This window comes from Neophocaena asiaeorientalis, unplaced genomic scaffold, assembly GCF_003031525.2.
Source record: "Neophocaena asiaeorientalis asiaeorientalis breed wild unplaced genomic scaffold, Neophocaena_asiaeorientalis_V1.1 scaffold29, whole genome shotgun sequence".
In the NCBI taxonomy this organism is placed as follows: Eukaryota; Metazoa; Chordata; class Mammalia; order Artiodactyla; family Phocoenidae; genus Neophocaena; species Neophocaena asiaeorientalis.
In genome coordinates, this window is record NW_020174423.1 from 2,453,773 (window position 1) to 2,480,267 (window position 26,495).

At 42.8% G+C, this 26,495-nt stretch overlaps 1 pseudogene; it reads left to right on the forward strand.

The window, feature by feature from the left end:
• The first annotated feature begins 452 nt into the window (after positions 1–452).
• Positions 453–25,645, forward strand: LOC112407313 (sal-like protein 4; annotated as a pseudogene).
• The last annotated feature ends 850 nt before the right edge of the window (positions 25,646–26,495 follow it).

Genomic DNA, 26,495 nt, shown 5'->3' on the forward strand with positions numbered 1-26,495 from the left:
AAAAATGAGTTAGGTCAGGTTTTGATATAAAGGGCAAGAATGACTCTGGCCAATCATATACCCAACACGTCCACTTCATGTTTTCCGTTGACTCAGGACGTGCAGTGTTAACTAACATTATATGAATTTGATTCATCACTATCACCAGCTTTAATGACTTTTCACTCTAATGACAATCAACAAAGGTTAGTGGGCATTTAAGTTAACATAACAAACAGTTTTCAAAATACCTAATTGCTTTAACATCATGATTGAAGTTTATATTTCACTCAGGTCAAGTCCAAAATGGATGCAGCTTAACTTGAAGAAGAGACCAGCCTGGGAATCGTGAGACCTTGTGTCTAGTTGGAGTTTTGCCACTGATTCACCAGGCGACCTTGAGTGAGATAACCACTTTGCCAATCCAGAGCCCTTGCAACTCATGGCTCTACCATCTTTAATACATAACTTCCATGATTGCCCTGCTGCTCAGCGTCAAGCCTGCAGAAGAGGAAAGATCCTGGATGACGGAGCCTGGAGAGGTTTTATGGGGCAGCCTACTCATATTTCATTGGCCGAAAATCAGCCCCATGGCTACACCTAACTGCAAGAGAAGATGTGAAACGAAGTCTGGCTCTGTGCCCAAGAAGAAGAGGAAACAGGTGAGGTGAGGACCCAGCCAGTCTCTGCCACAATGAAACAGATAATGAAGTAAAAGATACAAAGAGTTCTATAAACTGAAGAGGGATGGAAAATTCAATTAAATCTAATCACTTGGTGAAAAGATAGGCTACACCCCAAGGGGGACTGCAGAATTCTATCTACCCAAATCATGTGTTAAAAAGTGAAAGAGGCTGTGATAAAATTAGGATAAGGGTGAAATTTGAAAGACACTCTGGGATGCATGGCACACTCCTCCTCCGGTGACACAGTAGACAGAACCAATCCAACTATGAAAAGCAGCTCAGTGTGTTAACCCGTTGCTCAGATAGGACCATCCAGGAAAAAAATCCTAGTCTTGTATGTCTTACTGAGAATCTGTATGGCAGTTCTAAATAACTCCATCCTGCCTGAATTGCCTTCCTGCTCCCCTTGGCTGGTTAAAGTGACTTTACTTCCATGGAAAAGGTGTAGAAAAAATATGCAGATGATGAAGCCAATCAAACTTGTAGTATTATTACTTCCGTGTTAAGTTTTATGAGTTAAGTTTGTGTGTGTTATTTAAGGAGTTTGAAATGTTTAAGAGAATCTAACCAATTAGCCTTGTGATTTTATTTTGAAATGATAAATTGGTACTCCATTTGTGATTTTCATCTGAAAGTTGTAAAATAATTGAACATGTTCCTAAATAGTGTTTGAATGTTTAAGAGAACCCAATTTACGACAGGTATAAGTTAGTTTTATTAGATTTGTAAGAGTTAATTGAGATGTAGAAAGATTTTACTTGCTGGGTTTTGTAAGTGTTGCCCCATCAGGCATTTGAAATACTTCAGAAGATCAAATATATCAAATTTGTAAGGGTAGTTGAAAAATATTTTAGGAAACTTAATTACATGTGTAAACGTGGTCAGTTGAGGAAACTTAGTCTTTTTAAATATATAAGTTAATTGAACACTAATCAAATAACAAAAAAGCTGTCATTCTCATTTTTACATAAATCACTATTTACAAAAAGAATTTATAAGTTAGATTTATAGGTTAAGTTTGAAGACTTAAAAAAGGTAAAATCAAGTGTTCAACTTTAATAAACTGAATATTAATTAGAGTAGATATTAGTAGTTCCTTAGTTCCTTTTGCTCACAGATCTCTCACACTTAAATAGGTAATCGATAGGAGTGAAGAAGAGGAAAGAGAGAGAATGATAGGCATTTTCTAACAAGCAGAACCAACAACACTTACACAAACTGGTTTCTTTCAAAGAAAGATATGTAAAGTAGTCAAACTCCTAGAAGCAGAGAGGAGAATGGTGGTTGCCAGGGGCCAGTTAGCAATACTGTTTTGTACACTTAAAACTTTGTCAAGAGGGTAGATCTCATATTAAGTGTTCTTACCACAAAAGGAAAAAAGATAGAATGATTTGCTTGTACTTAAATTTTTTTTTCAATTATTTTTCTAGTTGGTACATTGGCTTACTTTTTCATGTTAAGAATTAATGTATGTTTACCATTATAAATCTATTTTTAATGCATTTAAACATAGGTATGTTACTTCTCTGGGGTTCTTAACATTCCTGTTGGAAAACCGACTTTGTTTAAACCACAGAGCCCATTATGTTACTTAAGTGAGCGGACCAATCACCTAGTGGTAACAATAAGAGGCAAAGGGCACAGAATGGTGGAGGAAAGCACAAGATACCTTTAACATCTTCCCCCAAATACCAGGTGTAATAGCAACATTTCAGAGGAAACTCTGGTTGGATTAGCAGGGTGAGTAAGATTTTGATGGATCTGGGAGGCCAGGCCACAAGTTGTTTTAAGGTAGTGGGCACCGGAGTACCATATGTTAGTTACATGGTGAGCACAGTTCCACGTTGTCAGTAATGCCCGGAAGAGTCTTCAGGCATTGGTGGGCAGGGTGGACAGCAGAGGGGAGAGATGCACTAGGATGGGCTACAACACAAAGTAAACCAAGGGAGTTGGCTGCTGGAGCTCAGAGCCAAAGGAACGCAGTGTGGCAATTACCGCAAAGCTGTGCTTCCGAGTGAGGACAGGGTTTCCATGAGGCTCACATTGTCGGTTTACAGTTCACTGAATTTAACAATGTGATGATGATAATGGATTTATTTTCCTTTTAAAAGTGACTCTGAGAAAGAGTTAGTAAGCCAGGGTCATAAAGACCTGGGCAAACCAACTGCTCTCACTGCTTTAGACAGCCTTGACCGTGGAGTAAAATCCAGTGTTATCTGCAAGTGAGGGGATTATTATGTCTCAAGGCTAATCAGCTTTAAGATAAAATTCTAGGATGGAATCTTCACTTTAAAAATCACTTTCATTAAGATCTGGAGAACAATTTTCAGCTATTATGAAGATACAACCTCTTAGCCATGCTTTTTAAAATATATACGTATTTTATGACACTGTGGCAGAGAAAACAAGAGAAGCCCATATCCATTTTTAAAAATCTCCTTCAGTAACAGAATCCCTTGTTTTTCAGCTGGGGATATGGGTTCTCAGACACCACACCTTATGTCCCAGCTTCCCTGTTGCTAAGTTCTGACTGATGAGATGGGGACAGAAGGATCGTGCGGCAGCGTCCTTACAAGACACCCAGTGTCTGCTCTTTGCCCTCTTTTCTCCAGCCCCCCTGCCAGGACCCAGCCATACTGGGCCATGAGGAAGCTGACCACTCTTAGGGATGACAGAGTGGGAGGCCGAGGGGGCCTGGGGCCTTGAGGACTTTGAAGCGCTTTCCACACCAGCCCTGGGTCACCTAACTGGACCGTCACAGGAGACAAAAATAATCTCATATTTTGTATAAGCCTCTCTTTGGGGGATTTTCTGTTACTTGAAGTCAAACTAATCCTCAGTAATATAAAAAATAAAATTCTGTTCTATTTTCTCTCACTCACCCTGTTAAAAATATTCTTTATCTTCTCTCCTCCTTCATTTCATTGTCTTCACAATTTGTCGAAGACTTTCTTTTCCAAAGACCACACTGTTGCCTAACATAGCTCTCTCCATCATTCTCCTTGGTATCCTTCTTTGATGGTGTCTTGTCTGATTAAAACATACTGTGATTGAACATCCCCAGAAGTACATAGTCTTATTACTTAACTTACTTTGATAGAGCTTTTTTTTTTGGTTTTTTTTTTGCGATACGCGGGCCTCTCACTGTTGTGGCCTCTCCCGTTGCAGAGCACAGGCTCCGGACGCGCAGACTCAGGGGCCATGGTTCACGGGCCCAGCCGCTCCGCGGCATGTGGGATCCTCCCGGACCGGGGCACGAACCCATGTCCCCTGCATCGGCAGGTGGACTCTCAACCACTGCGCCACCAGGGAAGCCCCTGATAGAGCTTCCAATTTTATAGCTGATACCAGATTTACTTTTGCATTTCCAATTTTATAGCTGATACCAAATTTACTTCTTAATTACATCCTCTGTCCAGCCCAACCAACAGTCCTTTGCCTCATCTATTCTGTCACTGAGGAATAAGGTCCTACTATCTGGGTCAAGTCACGTCCACACAATCAGGCCAGGCTACACTACATGCGGCCCTGGGTATTGGAAGTCATGATCCTCCCCTAATTTCCTGCTCACATAAATTTCCCAAAACTCGCTTTCCCCTTTTGTGAACACACACCTCCAGTCAGCTCCCCTAATCTTTTCTTCCGCCTCTTCTGTTCCTAAAGGCCATTCCCAGCAGTCATTCAACCTGCATCGAATCACAGTGCTCTCAGCTCTCCTCATTTCCAAAGTTTGCTTCTGTTCAACAGACCTTTATTGATACGCTCTCTCATGCCAAGCCCTACACTATGCTGTGGGGATATAAAGAAGATTAAGGCATGGTTTCTGCTCTTGACAGGAAGGGCATATAGCTTCCCCCTTTCTTTTTATACACTTAACATTCCTTCAATCATTGGTCCACATGGATAGAACATTTCCTAGGAATCGCCATGTTTTTCGGGGACGGGGGCTAAACCACATGACCCTACTGTTCAGGCCGACAAAAGACATACAGATGAATGTCAGGGGAAAGAATCTCTCTCTCTCATTCCTCTTTCCTTACTCCAACAAATTTTTTAAGATATTTATTTATTTATTTGGTGGTGCCGTATCTTAGTTGCAGCAAGTAGCCTCCTTACTTGCAGCACGTGGGCTCCTTAGTTGCGGCTCGTGGGCTCCTTAGCTGTGGCATGCAAACTCCTAGTTGTCGCGTGCATGCGGGATCTAGTTCCCGACCAGAGATCGAACCCAGGCCCCCTGACAATTTTGCACCAGAAATGCCTAATTTGACTTTTCCTATATGCTGCAGGTGAGATTTGGGAGGGAAGGGACTTGCTTGTTGCTTTTTTTTTTTTTTAATAAGTTTCTTTTTAAATATTTATTTATTTGGCTGTGCTGGGTCTTGGCTTGCCAGCACGCGGGATCTTCGTTGCCTCATGTGGGATCTTTGTTGCGGCATGCAGGATCCTTTAGCTGCGGCATGTGGGCTTTTAGTTGCAGCATGTGGGATCTAGTTCCCTGACAGGGGTCGAACCCGGATTCCCTGAATTGGGAGCATGGAGTCTTAACCACTGGACCTCAGGGGAGTCCCTTGCTTGTTGCTTTGAAGCAAAATGAAACTTGGGTCTAGAACACTTAAACCAATTGATTGGCTCCTATTGTTTCACCCTAACAGGATTATCTGGGTATCTTGCATGACAACCTGGTAAGTAGAAGAAGGTCCACCATCAGGGAAAAAAAAAAGAAAGAAAAGAGTGATGGAATAGGGTATACCAGTTGTCTCAAGGAAATCTAAGACAAGAGGATGGGAAGAAAACTATGAAAATATAAATCTGTGAAAGGTTACATTTCCTTTGCTTTGATTCCTCCCATTCCCCCACAACTCCTGGGCTTTCCTCCTGGTCTTTGATCTGGAGGAAGTATCTGTAGCTCTTCTCTGGGGAGAAGGAAGTCCACTGAGGAGTCAGTGTTTCTACTTCTCTAGCTAGGCCATCTCCATACATGGTCCCCTCTTCACTGGTGGCACTCCCTAAAGATATCATCTTCTGGTTAATCTCTGCAATTAGCATCCACTAGGTCTTTATTATACTTTTTAAATATCTCTCTTCTTTCCTATTTTGAGTTTCATTACAAAGCCTTTCCTCTGTGAACTTAGGGCACCATGCCTGATCCTGGCCTTCCCCCATCAGCCACATGAGCATGTGGATGGGGATGGGGGCATCCAGGACAGTCCCCTCAAATGATAACTGACAGGAAAGATGAAAGTCAGGGACAATTACTACTGGAGACTTTTGAGATTTCTTGAAGTTTTTTTGCCTCCCCCGTGTTTGTCTTTAGGTATATGTGTATATGTATTCATGTGACTTTATTTCCACCAAGCAGTAAAAACCTTTAAAAATAAAAATGAGGGGCTTCCCTGGTGGCGCAGTGGTTGAGAGTCCGCCTGCTGATGCAGGGGACACGGGTTTGTGCCCCGGTCCGGGAAGATCCCACATGCCGCGGAGCGGCTGGGCCCGTGAGCCATGGCCACTGAGCCTGCGTGTCCGGAGTCTGTGCTCTGCAACGGGAGAGGCCACAACAGTGAGAGGCCCGTGTACCGCAAAAAAAAACTTTAAAATAAAAATAAAAATGGGATTTTGTGCTTGTCTCACAATCACAGCAGAGGATGAAACTGAAGGGTGGGATGCATGCCTCTACACTATTCTGAAACTCAAATTAAAGAAAGGGGCTCACAGCGAAGAGTCGCTGCAACCCTGGGAAGAAGAGGTAAGCAAAAGACATCCTTGGGACTTGTGTTATCAGTAAGAAGGAAAGGGTTGAGAAAGGACCCTGCTTGGGACTGAAAAGAGAGGGTTTTCATCGAAAGAGAGACCCAGCTCCCCAATATTTCTGTGGCATGATAGTAGGTTTTTGACATTTCTGCACATTTATAGAGTAGATGAATGAGAGTCCAAGTACTCTAAACTCAGTTGCTGGGGCTTTTTCCTGGAAGCACCACTGTGTTTCAAGACAGAGGCCAGGATTCAAGTCCTGGGTCCTGAGACCCCTAGCTGTGTGATCATGGGTCTGCTCTTATGCTCACTGGCTTCTTGGTTTCTTCCTCTGTGAGAGGGATAATAATACCTGCTTACCTACTGCCCAGTCAACAGGTATCTATAGAATATAATTACACTCCAGGTACCAAGCTAGATGCCTGGAGCCAGCAGCCTCTCGTAGCTTACATTCTAGTTTGAAATCGGACGTGAACAAGTAACTGCAAGTGTGACATTGTCACAATGGAAAACTTCCCAGACGCATGGGCACATTCACCAGGGCACCTCACCTAGGCTGGGAGGTCAGGGAGGTTTTCCTTGAGCAAGTTGTTTGAGCTGAGATGCAGAGGATGAATAGCAGTCAGACAGATGAAAGGGGAGGTGAGAGCTGGTCACGGTAAAGGCACAGCGGTGAGAAGACTCAGTGGGGGAGGATGTCGTGTGTTGAACCAAGAAGAGGAAAGAGTGACCAGGAGCACAGAACCGCACGGGGAAGGTGGAACAGACCATGCTTAGCCTCATGGGCTGTAATAGATGGATTCTAAGGGGAAACAAAATGATAACTAAATGTTAACATTTCTTGGGCCAGGTGGCCTGGTCATCACCTTATGGGTATCATCTCATTTATCTCTCCCAACAGCCCCAAGGTCACATAACTATTTAATGGTGGAGCCAGAACCCAAACTCAGGCAGCCTGTCCCAGCCCCCTCCCGCTGTAATGTGCTTTATATAAGAACTCTGCAGACTCGAAGGCAGTAATGCCACTGTCATATATGGACAGTTTAAACCCGAAAGGAGTCATTTCTCCTTAATCTCTTTTGGATAGTTCTATTTTTGTAGAAGGTGTTTCCCAAGGCCACAGAGAATGTGAAAATAAAGAAAGAAATCAGCTTCTTTTTAAAGAAACTCCTGAGGAACAAATGATTCTTAGTCAGGCTGTTTCTCTCTCTGGTCAACATCCTGGCAGGAAACTTCCAAAGTAAAGAGACTTGCTAAGGAAAGAGTGTTTTCCTTGCCTATAATTTGACTTCCTGTTTTGCTTTCCAAAATTTGCATAGATTTTTAAAATGCTTTTAGGAAAAGTGGGTTGTTTTTTCATCTTTTCCCTGAGACAAGATTTATGTTGGTGAGAGATCAGCCACAGGAGTTGCACAGGACCAGCTAGCTTGAGTTGCCTGGATACAAACTCGGCTACCTCCTCTTTGAAGCCTATTCTGTGTCCCTTTACCTGTTCACTTAGAAATACCTACTCCTTCATATGTGCTCTCACTCTGGCCCCACGTATTCCTGTGGCACGTGGTCAAACTTATTTGTTTATGTGCCTGTCACTCTACCAACTGTCAGCTCCTTGGAGGCAGGAACTGTCTGACTCCTGTGTTTATCCCAATGCTTACCCGGTGCCCAGCACACAGCAGCCACTCAATAGATGCTTATAGAATGAATGAGCAATGACTGCTTGAAGGGTAGCAGCCTTGAGTTAGTGCCTACTTTGTGACAAGCACTATGCCAGTCGTTTGCCTGCATCGTCTCTTTAAATTCTTATGAGTCTGCTAGGCAGTGTCTCTTATTCCCCACCTTTCAGGTAAGGAAACTGGGGCTCAGGGAGCTGAGTAAATCACACAGATAGTAAACAGCTGAGCCAGGAGTCAAGCTCAGGCGTTCTTTCCCATTACATCTCTTTGCCTCTTCCCCTAAAGTGGCAGTGAAGGAAGTCAGAAGTTCAGAGCCTTTGCTGATCCTAACAGATACTGATGAGTTTTTACAAGCTGTCTCCTATTTAGCATGATAAAGCTTGCTTCTGGGAACTCCGGCAGGATGAGGTTGTGGACACAATAACTGCCTTGATTTTCTGAGATCTTTCCTAGAAGAGGCTGCATGGAGTGGGGGACGGAGGGAGGCTGTGGGTCAACCAGCCGGGGTTCAGATCCTGGTTCTGTCACCAGCTGTTTGACTTTGGCAAGGCGTTCAGCAGTTCTGTGTCTCTCGTAGAGGGACAACCACACCTACTGCACAAGAAAGAGTCCATCAGAAGTTTCAAGCAGAGTTGCCGGCGCCCGGTGAGTGAGCACTGTATAAATGGTAGTTGTCTTTAATGTGAACGTGCCCAAGAGGTGACGATGTCACTGCGTCAGTGGCCTCTGGCTAGCCCTGTCCTCTAGCTGTAGCAGGCACAGGGCATCAGGCACAGCTCAGTCCCTCTGCCTGTAACACCCTCCCCCTTATCAACTCGGATGGCTTGATCCTCTACAAGACACCTTCCCTTACCTCCTTTAACCCTGCTGTATGGTTTGTTTGTTGTTTATTTGGTGGTTGATCGGTAGTTGGTTGGTTTCTGGTTGGTTGTTAGTTGACTGGTATAAGGGGGATCTTGGAATCTTGACATAAGCCAGGGGATGACAAATTCGAATCTGCAGGCCAAATTTCTCTCTCCCCCTATTTTGGGCCACGAAATAACAAAAGTTTTTACATTTTTCAATAGCTGAAAACATTTTTTAAAAGAATACCATTTCATGACCAATGAAAATCACATAAAATTCAAACTTCAGTGTTCATAAATAAAGTTTTATTGAACTCAGTCATGCTCATTTGCTTACGTATTGTCTACAGCTACTTTCCTGTTACAAGGTCAGAACTGAGCCGTTGCAGCAAAGACTGTATGGCCCCTAAAGCCTAAAATATTTCCTGTCTGGCCCTTTGCAAAAAAAAGTTTACCCATATCTAGCATAAGCAAATAGCAGCAGAAATACCCGACCAAACCTCTTCCCTTACCCCATCCCCCAAAACAGCCTCAGTTCAGAAATCCTTTCTGATTAACAAACTGCAAATAACTGCCTGAGAACTTTACAGAGTGCACACCATTCTTCACGCTTTGATTTTTATTGGACGTAATCACACCTGAGCTCAGCACAGAGGAGAGAAAACAAGGTGGAAGTAAATGAGGAAGAGAAAGAAAGGGAAAGAGGGAGGCAGTGAGAAGACTAAGCAAAGTCATAAAGAAATCTGTTCCAAACAAGCAATAACGCCAGTTAGAGAAGATGATTAATTGAGCAAATGTTGTTGAAACAGTCTAGTATTTACTCAACTGAGGAACTGACCAGTTGACAGAGATGAACTCAAAACTCCTGGCAAAATTTGCCTGTTCCAGCACATGAGGTGAGGAGTGAGGTCTCTCTATGAGAAGTCACTGAATCCCTTACGAAGAAACAAGCAGCAATTTCAGTGGTAAAACCTTAATGTTAAAAGACTATAATAATCAACAAGGAAAGCCTCCATGGAAAAAAGACGAGGATACTATTTTTAAAAATAGAAATTAAGAAGTATACACATTCACTTGATTAGCATAAATCTTATTTTTTTGAGAGAAAGAAAACCCCCAGTGATGGTAACATCAGAAAAGATCTGGTTTTATCCTTGGAGCCTAGGGACCTCATAGCAAGATTTCTAGGCACAGGCATAGGGATGGTTAAAATACCAGAATAAGCCTAGCAAGGCATTTCTCCTTTTTAAGATGAAGACCAGAGATGAAGACCACAGGAGCACAAGAGTTTGCCAAGGTCGAATCCCAGTGGGCTTTGTTTTTTCCAAGTATGCACTTGATACAGAGGAGAAATGTAAACTAAAGAGGACTCACTGAGGGATGTGAAAAGCTGAAATACTCATTTCCTCACCTCCAAGGCACCTGCTAGTAACAAAAGAAGATAAAAAAGGAGAAAGCAGAAAAGCAAAGCAGTGCAAGCAAAAAGATGCATGCACCCCAATGTTCCTTGCAGCACTATTGACAATAGCCAGGACATGGAAGAAACCCAAATGTCCATCAGCAGAGGAATGGATAAAGAAGATGTGGCACATATATACAGTGGAATATTACTCAGCCATAAAAAAACTAAATAATGCCATTTGCAAGAACATGGATGGACCTAGAGATTGTCATACTGAATGAAGTAAGTCAGATAGAGAAAGACAAATATCATATGATATCACTTATATGTGGAATCTAAAAAAAGGCTACAAGTGAACTTATCTACAAAACAGAAATAGAACCACAGATGTTGAAAATAAGCTTATGGTTACCGGTGGGTAACTGGAAGATTGGGATTGACAAATACACACTACTATATATAAAATAGATAACTAATAAGAGCCTACTGTATAGCACAGGAAACTCTACTCAATACTCTGTAATGGCCTATATGGGAAAAGAATCTAAAAAAGAGTGGATATATGTATATGTATAACAGATTCACTTTGCTATACATCTAAAGCTAACACATTTTAAGTCAACTCTACCACAATAAAAAAAAACAAACAAAAAAAGGTGGTACAAACAAGAAGAATAGTATACCAGTTGCAATGCTGTCCACACCCTGGTTCGTTCAGCATTTGCTTGTACTCCTGGCTCTCCCAATCCAGGGGTCCTTCATCTCCCATTTGGAAGAGTTTGTTCACAGGTTTATGCAAAAACTGTAAAGGGCACCCCAATGGTTGATTTCCACCAATTAAATAGCAAAAGGGGAAGAGGAAAATTAAAAGGAACCATTCTAATCAGTACTCCTGCAGACTGTCAAGGTGACAAAAGAACAAGCTAGTCTGAGAAACTGTCACAGCCAGGAGGAGCCTAAGAAGCCATGATGACTAAATTATTAACGTCATGGATGGGGTCCTGGAACAGAAACAGGATATTGGGTAGAAACAAAAGAAATCCGATTAAAGTATGAACTTTGGTTAATAACATATCAGTATTGATTGATTGTGACAAATCTACCGCAATAACAGAAGACGCTAATACAGGAGAAAACCTTGTGCAGGGTGTATGGGGACTCTATGCGTTAGCTTCACAACTCTTCTGTAAACTAAAGCTGATCTAAAACAATAAAGTTCATTTTTCCACAGAAGGAATTATTCATTCAGTGGACATTTAGCAAATGTCTACACGGCAGGCACCCTGCCATGAGTCTCACTTGAAGTCTGGCGTTTCCGTGAATTTGCATCCTCCAAACTTCCTAATTGTCTCGCTACAGAAAGGGTTAAAGGAGTAAACTGTCCCCTTGACCTTGCAGTAACCAATGTCAGTGTTTTCCAAAGGTAAATAAATTCACTGTGAGATTTAATGGGTGTTAGAGAGAGAGGGAGAAGAGGGGTCATCTCTGGTTCAACAAATTTCAGAGAAATTAGATTAAAACAAATTAAACACGTTTCTTTATTATAGCACCTCTCAGGGCCTTTATTTTGCTTGTGCATATTGCAGCTATCCAAAAAATATCTATAGAATGCAGCATTTCCCCAACTTATTTAACTATGAAACTCTTTTATTGCAGAACACTTTTGGGGATTAGCTTCCTCCTGAAAATACTTTGAAAACACTATACAATCTATAAAGAGGACTGAAATAGCTGAAAACTACCAAAGGAAAGGCCTGATACAGTGAATTGGAAAGAAACACGATGAAAATGATCTCGTTAGACATTACTGATTTTTAACTGGTTGCCTCAGGGACCTCAAGAGCCAGAAATTCTGCCAAACTAATTGCTGAAAAATTTTTCATTTTATGCCCAAGGCCTTAAACAAGAGCCTAATGGACTGTGTGTCTTGTTAAATGTAACTGCACGAGGAAACTATTAACATTAGGCTCAGTTGATGTCCTTTGTGGCTGAACAAAAGGCATTTGTATCTCAGTCCTTTGAAAAGTTACACAGATTTGGGTGGGCAATGAATATTTGGTCGAGATTGGTTAATGCAGAGATGAATAAATCATCCCTATCTTGGGGAACAAAGACAATTCAGTTTGCAAATAGCTGCAGACACCCAAATGTACCTTGGACAGCTAGAATCTTAGGAACTCATTTATGGAAACTGTACATTTTATTCCTTTAGACACGCAACTTTCTGAACCTAAATTGCATTTTAATTTAATCAGTTTGGGCAGTTGTATCTCTTCAGCAGAGATTAAAATAATAATAGGCTCAGATGGTGGGGGGGGTGTCAGTGGTCTTACAAATTTGTTTCAAAATATAACACATGACGGGATAAGACTTGACTCTTGACAACACATGCTTTGTTATGGGATACAGAAGTAGCATTTTTACCAACCTCTGACTGCCTTTAGCGCAATCCTTGAAGAATTGGAAAAATCTTGCTTGAGATGCATTTAAAGTAGCAGAAAAATTATTCTTGAGGAAACAGAAGACCTGTGATAGCGGAATAGGGTAAGGAATCAGAATTCAGCAGAAAGAGTGCAGGCTTTCTCCAGGGTGAAAGAGGTGGGTTTGAATCCTAGACCCATCGCGTGGAAGCTGAGTAACCCTGGGCAAGTGACTTTTGTAACCTCATCTTCCTCATCAGAAAAATGGGAACAATAATATCACATTTGCAAGGTTGTTGTAACAGAGAAAGTGTTTGCAAGGTGCCTTTTACGGTACTGGACACCTACTATACCCTTAGTAAATGTTTACTCTAATAAGAAAGTACCATCTTCAATCTTAAACAGCAGAGTTTAGCAAGGATTCAAGCATCACCACAGAACAACTGGAAACCATGTTTATGAGAAACAGAGGAGGGAAAATTTTTCAGGCCAGCTAAAAGTGAATGCTGTATGGAAAGAACAACTTAATTTGCATCAGCAGGGTTTTGGAAGGCAGGCAAGACTAATAAACTTTTAGCCATTTGGCATAACTGAACTCAATTACAGTGGTTCTGCTTAAGTCAAGTTTGTCAAATGGGCTTCTCTAAAAAAAAAAAAAAAAAAAAAATGGGCTTCTCTGTACTTCTCAGATCAAAACCTTCTAAAACTAGTAACTTCCTAGACTCAAATAAGAAAACTATTGGATCCTCAAAAATGAGACAATGAAAGGGAACCAAGGAAATGTTTCCTAAAGTACATTCTGCGTGTTATTCAGTGGGGAAAATCATGGAATTATATAATTTAGGAGCTGTTGGGTTAAACAAAGTTAAACCAGTTTCTAGGCTTCTTTGAAAAGTAATGCATATATATTCAACACATGATAAAAATTCAAACAGTAGAAAAGCACATAAAATGAAAAGTAAGATTTCTTCTCACTTCACCTTCTGTCCCCCAGTTCTTCACAAAATCAAGAATTGTACATTTCTTGTTCTTCCAGAATCATTGTACACATTTATAAGCATCTTATTTAATCAATATATAGCTAGATATAGGTAAATAGCTTACATAAGTGGTAGCACACTAAACACACTTCTGCATCTTTCTTTCTTCACTTAATATATCTCGGGGGAAATATTGGTTCACTTGGATCAGTAGTTTTCAACTGGGGGTGATGTTAGATACATCTTTGATTGTCACATCTTGGGGGGTGTGGGTACCACAGGCAACTAGTGGGTAGAGTTCAGGGATGCTGCTAAATATCCTACAGTGCACAGAACAATCTCCTACAACATAGAATTATCTAGCCCAGAACAGCAATGGTGCCGCTGAAATCTTGGTTTAGATCTATATCATTCTTTTTAATGGGCACATACTATTCCACTGTATGGATGAATCATAATTTATATAACCAGTGCAATATAGTGGTCGTTTAGGTTATTTCAAGTCTTTTATTAGAAAAAAAAAATCTGAAATGAATATTCTCACGCAATTGCAGAAGCATATCTATAAGATAATATTCTGTAAGCAGAAGGGGGGAGTCAAAGTTTGTGTGTATTTTTATCATAAATTTTGTCAGTCGTCCTCCAAAGATAATATAGCAATTTACATTGCCTTCAACAATGCATGCAAATTCCTGTTTCCTCATATCCTACCCAAAACAGTGTAGTAACACGATTTTCTTTATTTGCCAATCTGGTTTAAACAGTGATAGTCTTAAAATTTGTGTTTACTTTTAAGTGAACTTGAACTTTTTTTCATACATTTAAAATCCATCAGTTATTTTTGTAAACTATCTGATCAGTTTTATTTAATACAACACTTCTCAGAGACTTTAATGTGATCATCTGTATTGTGACTCTCCAAGAGATAGTGTTCAACATTTCCCAACTTTTATCCTTATAACCTTATTTTTAATAAATCACTTTCAGTAAACATGGTTCTGTAAAACACTCTTGAAAATTACTGAAAACAAGATACCATAATAAAATTGACTTGTGAAAGGACTTTGAAAATTGTCCAAAGAATGTATAATAGTGATAATTATTTGGTGGCATTTTTAGCAGATCTGGAAACCCCTAACTCATGGTTAGAAGCAAGATCAATGAAAACTTGAGTTTTATAGACCCCTGTCAGTACTCATCAGGATTCTTTTCCTTGCAGACTAAAATCCAGTTGACTGAAACCCAACCAACTCAAACTAAGCTAGGCAAAAACCAAACCAAATCCAAACAAAAAAATTTATTTGCTCATACAAATGAACTTTGGGAAGGTCTTCGATTAAGCTGAGCCTCAAGCATAAGAGGTGCCAAGAACTCAGAATGTGAGGTTTTCCTCTCTTGCTCTCTCACTTTTCCCTGCTCCTCTGTTCAGCTTTATTCTTTCAGCTGAGACACTCGTTGTTTCTATCCCCAGTATTTCACTACTTCACCATCAGAGAGATTGAAACACTTGCTCTCAGGCCCCAGGTTCAGAAGTACCAGGGAAGAGCTGGCTTATTGCCCATCTCTGAGCCAAACAGTGGTGCCAGGGCCAGTAACCATGAGGAGGCTGAGCACCCATTAGTGCCTCGTGATGGCAGTAGGGGAGGAGCTTTGCCGAGGAAAAGAACAAAGAGCGGTCCTCTTTCACCAATAGATGACATGACATCCTCCATGTTAACAGAAGAGACAGAAACATCCCTGGAGAGTATAATCATCATGAACTAAGTGAAACTTGGCAAAGAAATTTTAAAGAATTTAATATTCAATGTCCTTGTGCAGCTTGTACAGATTTGCTAATGTTAAAAACAGCATCAGACACAGGAAAAAAGGTTCTTAATTCACTGGATTTGGACAGGTGAAGTAACAAATAACAAAAGGATTGCCAGCTGTGGGCCTTATGTAGATTTATAAGCAAGCCTTGCAAGATACAGAAAACCAATTCTCTGCTTCACATTCAAACGGCTAGAAAAGTACCCAATGGGGAACACTGGACTACTCAGTACAATAGTTTGAGCATTTATAAGTTGTATTAGCTTTCTAACCTCCCCGCCCCCCCACTTTTTTTTTTTTTTTTTTTTTTTTACCACCAGGGAAGCCCCCGCCCCCCCACTTTTTAAATTGAAGTATAGTTGATACTGTGTTAATTTCAGGTTACAGCAAAGTGATTTAGTTATATACACACTTTTTTTTTCAGATTATTTTCTATTATAGGTTATTACAAGATATTGAATATAGTTCCCTGAGCTATACAGTAAAACCCTTGTTGCTTATCTATCTCATGTATAGTAGTTTATATCTGTTAATCCCATATTCCTAATTTATCCCTCCCCCCTCCCTTTCCCCTCTGGTAACCATAAGTTTGTTTTCTATGTCTGTGAGTCTGTTTCTGTTTTGTACATAGATTCATTTGTATTCTTTTTTAGATTCTGCATATAAGTAATATCATATAATATTTGTTTTTCTCTGTCTGACTTACTTCACTTAGTATGATATCCTCTAGATCCATCCATGTTGCTGCAAATGGCAATATTGCATTCTTTTTTATGGCTGAGTAATATTCCATTGTGTGTGTATCATATATATATATATATATACATATATATATGTAATCTTCTTAAACCAAGTTGTCTGTTGATAGGCACTTGAGTTGTTTCCATGTCTTAGCTATTATAAATAGTGCTGCTATGAACACTGGAGTACATGTATCTTTTCAAATTAGCGTTTTCATCTTTTCCAGATATATGCCCAGGAGTGGGATTGCTAGATCATATGATAACTCTATTCTTAGTTTTTTAAGGAACTTTCATACTGTTTTCCATAGCAGCTGCACGAATTTACATTTCCACTGACAGTGTACGAAGGTTCCCTTTTCTCTACACCCTCTCCAGCATTTATTATTTGTAGACTTTTTGAAGATAGCCTTTCTGACCAGTGTGAGATGATACTTCACTGTGGTATTGATTTGTATTTTTCTAATAATTAGCAATGTTGAGCATATTTTCCTGTGCCTGTTGGCCATCTGTATGTCTTCTTTGGAGAAATGTCTATTTAGGTCTTCTGCCCATTTTTTGATTGGGTTGTTTGTTTTTTTTGATATTGAATTGTATGAGCTGATGGTATATATTGGATATTAACTTCTTGTCAGTTGCATTGCATCATTTGCAAATATTTTCCCCCATTCCGTAGGTTGTCTTTTCATTTTGGTGATTGTTTCCTTTGCTGTGCAAAAGCTTTTAAGTTTGATTAGGTCCCATTTGTTTATTTTTGCTTTTATTTCTTTTGCCTTGGGAGGCTGATCTAGGGAAATATTGCTACAATTTATGTCTGAGAACGTTTTGCCTATTTTCTCTTCTAGGAGTTTTATGATGTCATGTCATATTTAGGTCTTTAAACCATTTTGAGTTTATTTTTTTAAATGGTGTGAGGAAGTGCTCTAATTTCATTGAATAACATGTAGCTGTCCAGCTTTCCCAATACCACTTGCTGAAGAGACTGTCTTTTCTCCACTGTATATTCTTGTCTCCTTTGTTGTAGATTAATTGACCATAGGTGTGTGGGTTTATTTCTGGGCTCTCTATTCTGTTCCATTGACCTATATGTCTGTTTTTGTGCCAGTATCATGCTGTTTGTTTGTTTTTATCTTAAAGTGTTTTTTTTTTTATTTATTCTTTGGCTGCATCGGGTATTAGTTGTGGCACGTGGGATCTTTCATTGAGATGTGTGGGCTCTGCACTGTGGTGCACAGGCTTCTCTCTAGTTGTGGCACGTGGGCTCCAGAGAACATGGGCTCTCTAGTTGTGGTACGTGAGCTCAATAGTTGGGGCACCCTGGCTTAGTTGCCCTGCGGCATGTGGGATCTTAGTTCTGTGACCAGAGATCGAATGGGTGTCCCCCGCATTGCAAGATGGATTCTTTTTTTTTTTTTTTTTTTTTTTTTTATTTTATTTTATTTGCAGTACAAAGATGGACTCTTAACCACTGGACTGCTAGGGAAGTCCCATCATGCTGTTTTAATAACTGTAGCTTTGTGGTATTGTCTGAAGTCTGGGAGGGTTATGCCTCCAGCTTTGTTCTTTTTCCTCAGGATTGCTTTGGCAATTCTGGGTCTTTTGTGCTTCCATATACATTTTAGAATTATTTGTTCTAGTTCTGTGAAAAATGTCATGGGTATTTTGATAGGGATTGCATTAAATCTGTAGATTGCTTTGTATAGTATGGCCGTTTTAACAATATTAATTCTTCCAATCTAAGAGCATGGGATATCTTTCCATTTCTTTGAGTCATCTTCAGTTTCCTTTATCAATGTTTTATAGTTTTCAGCATATAGTTTTCAGTTTTATAGTTAACTCTTTGGTTAAGTTTATTCCTAGTTTTTTTGTTGCTGTTGTTGTTGTTGTTTGTTTGCTTTGATGCAATTTTAAATGTTTTTTACTATCTTTTATTTTGATATTTCATTTTAGTATAATTGTAAGAAATGCAACAGATTTCTGTATATTAGTCTTGTATCCTGCCACCTTGATTAAGTCATTTATTAGTTCTAATAGTTTTTGTGTGGAGTCTTAGGGTTTTCTATATAGAGTATCATGTCATCTACAAACAGTGACAGTTTTACCTCTACCCTTCCAATTTGGATACCTTTTATTTCTTTTTCTTGTCTGATTGCTGTGGCTAGGACTTCTAATACTATGTTGAATAGAAGTGGTGAGAGTGGGAATCCTTATCTTGTTCCTGAATTTAGCAGGAAGACTTTCATCTTTTCACCATTGAGTATTATGTTGGCGTGGTTAGTCATAAATGGTTTTAATTTTGTTTAGATATGTTCCCTCTGTACCCACTTTGGTGAGAGTTTTTATCATGAGTGGATGTTGAATTTTATCAAATGCTTTTTCTGCATATATTGAGATGATCATGTGGCTTTTGTCTTTTCTTTTGTTAATGTAGTGTATCACATTGATTGGTTTGCATATATTGAACATCCTTGTGACCCTGGAATGGGTTCAACTTGATCATGGTGTATGATTCTTACGTCTGTTGTTGGATTTGGTGTTTGTTTTTTTTTAATGTCTTATTATTTTCAGTAGCTTTAATTATATATTTAAATTAGAATCCCCAATTCTTAAAAACCTTAATTTCCAGTGACAACCAAGAGGCAAGTAATAGTTACCAAAATCTGGAGAAACTATTTTAGATGATTTTTAGAACATAATTATTCTTATGGTTTACCTAAAAGCTCTTATCTCATTTATATTTAAAGTTTCATCATATCAAGTTATTTTTCTTGCTAACAAATTTGCAACAGATATAACAAGATTTCATTGAAATTTTATTAAACCTAGATGCAGTGAAAGTACTATACTTAATGTTGATGGCTCTAAAGACATGTCTATATTAATTAGGTCAACAAAATTAAACATTAATACCAGGTATTAATTTAATACTATGTATTTCCCAGTTCACATGAACCTGAAACTCATTTAGCTTAATTTCTCTTGTATTTAGAATTGTTTGGTTTGTAAGCACTTACTTTTCTTTAAACCAATTAAATAGAGCTCATTTACAGATTAACCTCAGCAATGTTATCTAAAGACAAACAGAGAGCCATCATAGTTCTCACTTCAAAATTTCATCCCTGAGTCAGGTACAGCAATGTAAAACCCATCAGTTTACAAAAGAGGATTAAAGTTGGTTTTCTGGCAGATGGAACAAATCAAGCTCACTTGTCTAGATGGCTAAACCCTTTCTACTAATATTTATGGAAAACAAGTCAAGTTCTAAATTACTGTACCCGCTTTTTCAAAATTTGCATTTTAAAAAGATGGCAGAGGTAAGGGTTCTTGAGAAGACCAGATAGGACATTTGCATCTCAAAGATACAGGCAAGTTTCTCCTAGGATGACTTTGTTTCCCCTTTGTTTAGTATTTACAAGCCTCTTAAGATCTCCCGTATTTATTAGAAAAACAATCAATTTGTTCCCCACTGTCAATGTTACCCGGCCCCCTGTGGGGAAATCAGAATCCGATGCCTCAAGTGCAAGGAAGTCTGATGGCCTCTTACAAGATATTGAGGCAAGGGAAATTGCCCTGCTGCGTAAGTGGCTCCCGGTCCAAATTGGGTGCCCTGTCTGGTCTTAGATGGTGATACTAAACCAGGTCCCTGTGCCCCAGAGGTTACCATAGAAACTTCTATTTGATCCCCTTGGGTAGGAGAAACAGGAGGCAGTGAATATGTTGGCGGCATGGGAGGGGGCGGTTGGAACAACTGCTGGTGCCGCCAGCTCGGCCACTGGGGGAGCTGGATAGGCTGGAGGGGGGTTTCAGTTTTGAAATAACATGTCCCCACTCTCATTTTTTTCTGTTCACTTGTAGAACAGGTTTCCCCTTGGGTTTCCTTTCAGACCCCTGCACCATAAGGTGGCAGCCCTCTGACTCCTTTTCCTTCTGATGCAATATAGCATAAATGCTCCTACATATGGAATCTCATCTCTTTTCCCTGCTCTTTTTTTTTAAAATAAATTTATATATTTATTAATTTATTTTGGGGTGTGTTGGGTCTTCATTGCGGTGCACGGGCTTCTCATCTCAGTGGCTTGTCTCGTTGCGGAGCACAGGCTCTAGGTGCGCGGGCTTCAGTAGTTGTGGCACGCGGGCTCAGTAGTTGTGGCTTGAGGGCTCTAGTGTGCAGGCTCAGTAGTTGTGGCGCACAGGCTTAGCTGGTCTGCGGCATGTGGGATCTTCCCGGACCAGGGCTTGAACCCATGTCCCCTGCATCGGCAGGCGGATTCTTAACCACTGCACCACCAGGGAAGTCCTTCCCTGCTCTTTGCAGAACATTTCTAACTGTGAGATTGTGTAATAATTGAGTGAGCCATTCAGGGGCCATCATTCTTCTGATCCTAACATATATTGGGTCCACACCCTATTACAATAATACATCATGTCTTTCTTAGTCATAGGCTCATGGGTATGTTTTGCCCATTTATCTAATATATTCCCCAAAGGGCTCTCCTTCAGGATAGATATTTTCCACTTTTAAAAGTTTGATAACACCAAGACAGAAAAGACGCAGACAAATTCCAACACAAAAGGCACAAATTCTAGCACTGATGCACAGAAAACCAAGAGAAAACCAAGACAAGACCAACGAACCAGTTCCCGAATCGGGTAGACTTACCCTACAAAACCAATGAACTAGTTCCCAGTGAACCACTTCCCAAAATCAGGTAGAGTCCAACAACAATTCCCCCCTACAGCAGGGTACCCCCACCAGATTGGCTTTCCCATAAAGGAAAAACCCAGACTGAGGGGGAAATATGTTCCTAGCATGCATACCGGAGTGACTTACCCTCCAGAATCGAATCGAGTCCGTCGACTTGTAGCCCCAGATGGAACCGAAGTTCCCCAAATGGAAGTTTGTCGGTTCCCTGCCTCGACTGCCAAGTGCTGGGGTAGCTGGTGCCACTTCAAGGGAACTTTGAAGGGAAGATCCTCAGGACAATGGTCCTGGCAGCTGCTAGGGCCCTGCCCCAATATTCCCTGAGCGGGGCTGGCTAGCCATGAGCAGCAAGGCTCCTGGCTGGCTAAGCCAAATTTGTTACTGAGTCCAAGCTCGCCCTACTCGCTGGACGACAGGATAACGAATCGGAGATGAGGTGTTGAGGCAAAGGAATACAACTTTATTTGGAAATCTGGCAGACTGAGAAGATGGCAGACTAGTGTGTCTGAAAAACCATCTTATCTGGGTCTGGATGCCAGTTTCTTTTATAGAATCAGAGAGGGAGAGGCGGTGAGGAAGTGAAGTAAAAGGGCCATCAGTCTTGCAAAACATCTCCTGGAATCTAGATGCGGTTTTGTAATAGCTTTCTGTTTGCTGCTGTAACATTACCACAAGCTTAGTGGCTTACAGGATACAAATTTATCTTACAGTTCTGGAGGTCAGCAGTACAAAATGGGTCCCAGTGCTAAAATCAAGGTGTTGGCAGGGCTGCATTCCCTTCTAGAGACTTCAGGGGAGAATCGGCTTCCTTGCCTTTTCCAGTTTCTAGAGGCTGCCCACATTCCTTGGCTCTGGTCCCTTCCCCCCATCTTCAAAGCCAGCAGGTTCAGCCTTTCTCACATCACATCATTCTGACTCACTTCCATTGTCACATTTCTTTCTCTGACTCTGTCTCCTCTTCTGCCTCCCTCTTCCACTTTTAAGGACTCTTGTGATTGCATTGTGCCCATGCGGATAATTCAAGATAATTTCTCTATGTTGAGGTTGGCTGATTAGCAACCTAGATTCCACCTTCAATCTTTTTTAAAAAATTAATTAATTAATTTGGTTGCTCCAGGGCTCCTTAGTTGCGGCAGGCAGGCTCCTTAGTTGCGGCTTGCAGGCTCCTTAGTTGTGGCATACGAACTCTTAGCTGCAGCATGAGTGTGGGATCTAGTTCCCTGACCAGGGATCAAACCCGGGCCCCCTGCATTGGGAATGTGGAGTCTTCACCACTGCACCACCAGGGAAGTCCCCATCTTCAATCTTAATTCGCCTTTGCCATGTAATGTGCCACGTTCAATGGGGATTAGGATGCAGACATATTTGAGGAGGCATTATTCTACCTACCACACAAATTAAGAACTTAAAGACAGCATCAGGAATTTACTGGGACATGCGCGTTCCTGCCGAAGCGGGGTGAATTTCCCAGCTCCAGGAATTTGTGGCAGAGTGGGCAAATAACCGCGGCTCTCCAGGAGCCCCGATGCTCGCACCACGTTGAGGCGCCAAGCAGGCGAAACCGCAACACATCACCTGGGAGGAGGAGCAGGGCGACCAGGAGGACCGCAGCCGCAGTAGGGGGCCCCGGAGCATGCATACGCGGCGCCGGCGGCGGGGGAGCCGGGTGCTCCAATGAACTCCCCAGGGGGTGGCGATGACGTGACTGTGGACCGAGCAGGGATAAAGAGGCCTCGGCGGGAGGAGACTCACATCTGTGAGAAACGCTGTGCCAAGTTGTTCAGTTTCTCAGAGTTCTTAGACCATAAGAAAAATCGCACTAAACATCCACCTGTCCTCATCATGAACGACAGCGAGGGGCCGGTGCCTTCAGAAGATTTCTCCGGGGCTGTGCTGAGCCACCAGTCACACAGCCCAAGCAGGAAGGATGGTCACAGAGAGGATGATGGCAGCTCAGGGGACACGAAGGAGAAGCCGGGGGCAGAGTCCGTCATGTACTTCAAGACGGAGGCGGCCCTGCCACCCACACCTCAGGACATAAGCTATTTACCCAAAGGCAAAGTGGCCAACACCAATGTCACGCGTCAAGCACTACGGGACACCGAGGCCGCCGTGAACCGGCGGAGCGCGGACGCGCCCCCAGCCCTGCTGCCCGGCGCCAGCAGCATCCCCTGGGTCCTCGAGCAGACCCTGTGTCTGCAGCAGCAGCAGATCCAGCTCGCGGAGCAGATCTGCATGCAGGTGAACCTGTGGGCCTCCCACACCCTCCACTCCAGCGGCGTGGCCGGAGCCGACTCCCTGAAGATGCTGGGCGGCCACGTGTCCCAGCAGGCTTCGGCGGCTGTGGCTCTACTCATCCGGAAAGCGGGGAGCCCAGCTTTGCCCCCTGGACACCTTGAAACCAGCCAAGCTACCTCACACCAGCATCCCTTCCGTTGCCAGCTCCGCGTCCCCGGTGCTGACGCCCTTCACCCTGAAGCCAGATGGGACCCAGGTGCTCCCCAGTGTCCGCTCGCGCCCCTCGGGGATGTTGCTACCTCAGGCCCCAGGCTCTGTGCTCTTCCAGAGCCCCTTCTCCGCCATGGCATTAGACCTGTCCAAGAAAGAGAAAGGAAGCCACCGAGTGTCTCCCCGGTACATGTCAAACCCAAGGACAAAGTCCTCTACAAGCACAAGTGTAAGTAGTGTAGCAAGGTTTTGGGGACTGGTAGCTCCTTGCAGATCCACCTCTGCTCTCATACCGGAGAGATACCCTTCGTGAGCTCTGCCTGCGGCCACTGGTTCACCACCGAGGGCAGCCAGTATCCCCAGGTGAAGGCAAACCCCCAGCTGTTTGCCGAGTTCCACGACAAGATGATGGCAGGCGGTGGCCTTCCCTACGTGCTCTCTGGCCCTGTCTCCATAGATGAATCTCTCTAAGGAGAGCCCATCTTTGCGATGGGGACCCCCAATGTAGGGCTACCTCAGAATCTCTTTGGGGACTAACCCCAAGGACCTCATGGTGGGCCGTTGCCCAACAACCTGCAGCCCGGGCCTTCTCCGGAAAGTGAGGATGGATCCATCCTACCCGGGGTGAGGTTAAACCATAATTCCCTGAGGGTTGGTGGCTTCCAGGGGAGTGGGACACCTGAGCCGGTGTCAGAGACCCTGAAATTGCAGCAGCTGGTGGAGAACATCGACAAGACCACCGCCGATCCCAACAAATGTCTCATATGCCACCGTGTCTTAAGCTGCCAAAGTTCCCTCATAATGCATTACTGTACCCACGGGGAGAGGCCGTTCCAGTGTAAGATCTGTGGTCGAGCCTTCTCCACCAAAGGCAACCTGAAGACGCACCTCGGGGTGCACCGGACCAACACGTCCATAAAGATGCAGCATTGGTGCCCCATCCGCCAGAAGAAGTTTACCAATGCGGTCATGCTGCGGCAGCACGTCCGGATGCACATGGGCGGCCAGATTCCCAACGCGCCTCTGCCGGAGAATCCCTGTGACTTTACGGGTCCCGAGCCAATGACGGTCGATGAAAATGTCAGTACAAGCGTTGTCTGTCATGATGATGTCGAGAGCATCGATGTAGATGAAGTCTGCTCCCAGGAGGCCCCTGGCAGCTCCTCGAAGGTCCCCATGCCCCTTCCCAGCATCCACTCGCCATCACCTACTCTAGGGCTGGCCTCGGTGGCTTCCCTAGATGCCCCGGGGAAGACGGGTCTCGCTGGTCTTGTCCTGCAGCGACAGAGCAGCGGAGAAAATGGTTCAGTGGAGAGTGATGGCTTGACCAACGACTCTTCCTCCTCAGTGATTGGGGACCAGGAGTATCCGAGCCGAAGTCAAGATGTCCTGGAGACCACATCCTTCTGGGCAGTCTCCCCAGCCAATAGCCAAGTGGAGAGTGCCAAGTCCAAGTCTCCTGATGCTGGTGGCAAAGTGGACAGCTCCGAGAACAGCCGCACTGAGATGGAAGGTCGGAGCAGTGGCCCACCGATATTTACCTGAGCCCAGCCAACCTATGTCAAAGTTGAAGTTCCTGGTGCATTTGTTGGTCCTGCGACCATGTCCCCAGGTATGACACCCTTGTTAGTGGTCCAGCCCCGAAGACAGGCCAAGCAGCACAGCTGCACAAGGTGCAGAAAGAACTTCTCACCTGCAAGCGTGCCTCAGATTCATGAGCAGACACACACTGGGGAGAAGCCTTTCGTGTGTAATGTTTGTGGGCGAGCTTCTACCACCAAAGGCAACTTGAAAGTCCATTATATGATGCATGGGCCAACAATAGCTCGGCACACCGTGGCAGGAAGCTGGCCATGGAGAACACCATGGCTCTATTAGGAACGGATGGAAAGAGGGTCCCTGAGATATTTCCCAAGGAAATCCTCGCCCCTTCAGTGACTGTGGACCCTGTTGTGTGGAACCAGTACACCACCATGCTCAACGGTGACCTGGCCATGAAGACCAACAAAATCTCCGTGATCCAGCGTGGTGGCATTCCCACCCTCCCAGTGTCGCTGGGGGCCAGGTCTGTGGTGAATAACACTGCTACCTCCAAGATGGACGGCTCCCAGTTGGCCATGGGTGCCGAGATGGAGAAGCCGGGAGCTGCCGACAGCATCCCCAAACACCAGTTCCCTCCCTTCCTGGAGGAAAACAAGATGGCCACCAGCTAAGCTCCAGGAGAGCGCACATCGAAGGAGCAGTGCAGTGACCTCTCTAGAACTGTACCTTTTTTGTTTGTTTTCCTTAAAGATCCCCATCTCCTCCAGTTTTCTTCCTGATGTGCAAATAATGTTTTGAGTTGTGACCGCAACCTCAGGCACATCCTATAGTCACAATGTTGCTATGCTGCTTTGCAAAAACAAACAAACAAAAAGAAAAAAAATCATACTAAAACAAATACGGACTAGTAATTTTTTTTAATTTTGGAAAGAAGCCAGCCTTGCAGAGTACTTTTGTTACTTGCAACAAACTGTATACATAAAACCTGTGTACAACCTAGAGTAACTGTTTCCAAAGACTGTAGCCTATTTCAAGTTGGAAGGTGTTGAACCACCATGGAGAAGACAACTGTTTTGCCTGTTTGGGGGTTGGGAGTGGGTAGGTGGGTACTGTGTACTTACTTCTGGGGTGACTGTATGCTGGTAAATGGACGTCTGTTTAGGGACCTGTTTTGTATTCTCCCAACCCTACACCCATTTTTCTCTTCTTTTGTGAATGTACTTTTTTTTTTTTTTTAAACCAAGGTTGTAGAATTCCAAATTTTTTTTCAACCTTGGAGCCTTAAGTAGAATGCCCTGAAGTGGACGGATTTTAGTCCTTAGAGAGTCAACATGTGTGTTGCTGCTTATTTAAATGCAGTTCAGTTGGAGCCCCAGGAGTGCCAAGGTCCTCCCTATGCTTTCCAGATGCCCTTCTTCCTAAAACCAGGAGAGGTGAGCACCTGAGCAAGGAATCTCAGGTGACTTAATTTCGTTCACCAGTGCCTACTCTGAAGAGCTGGGTATCCGTTCTTGAAGAAAC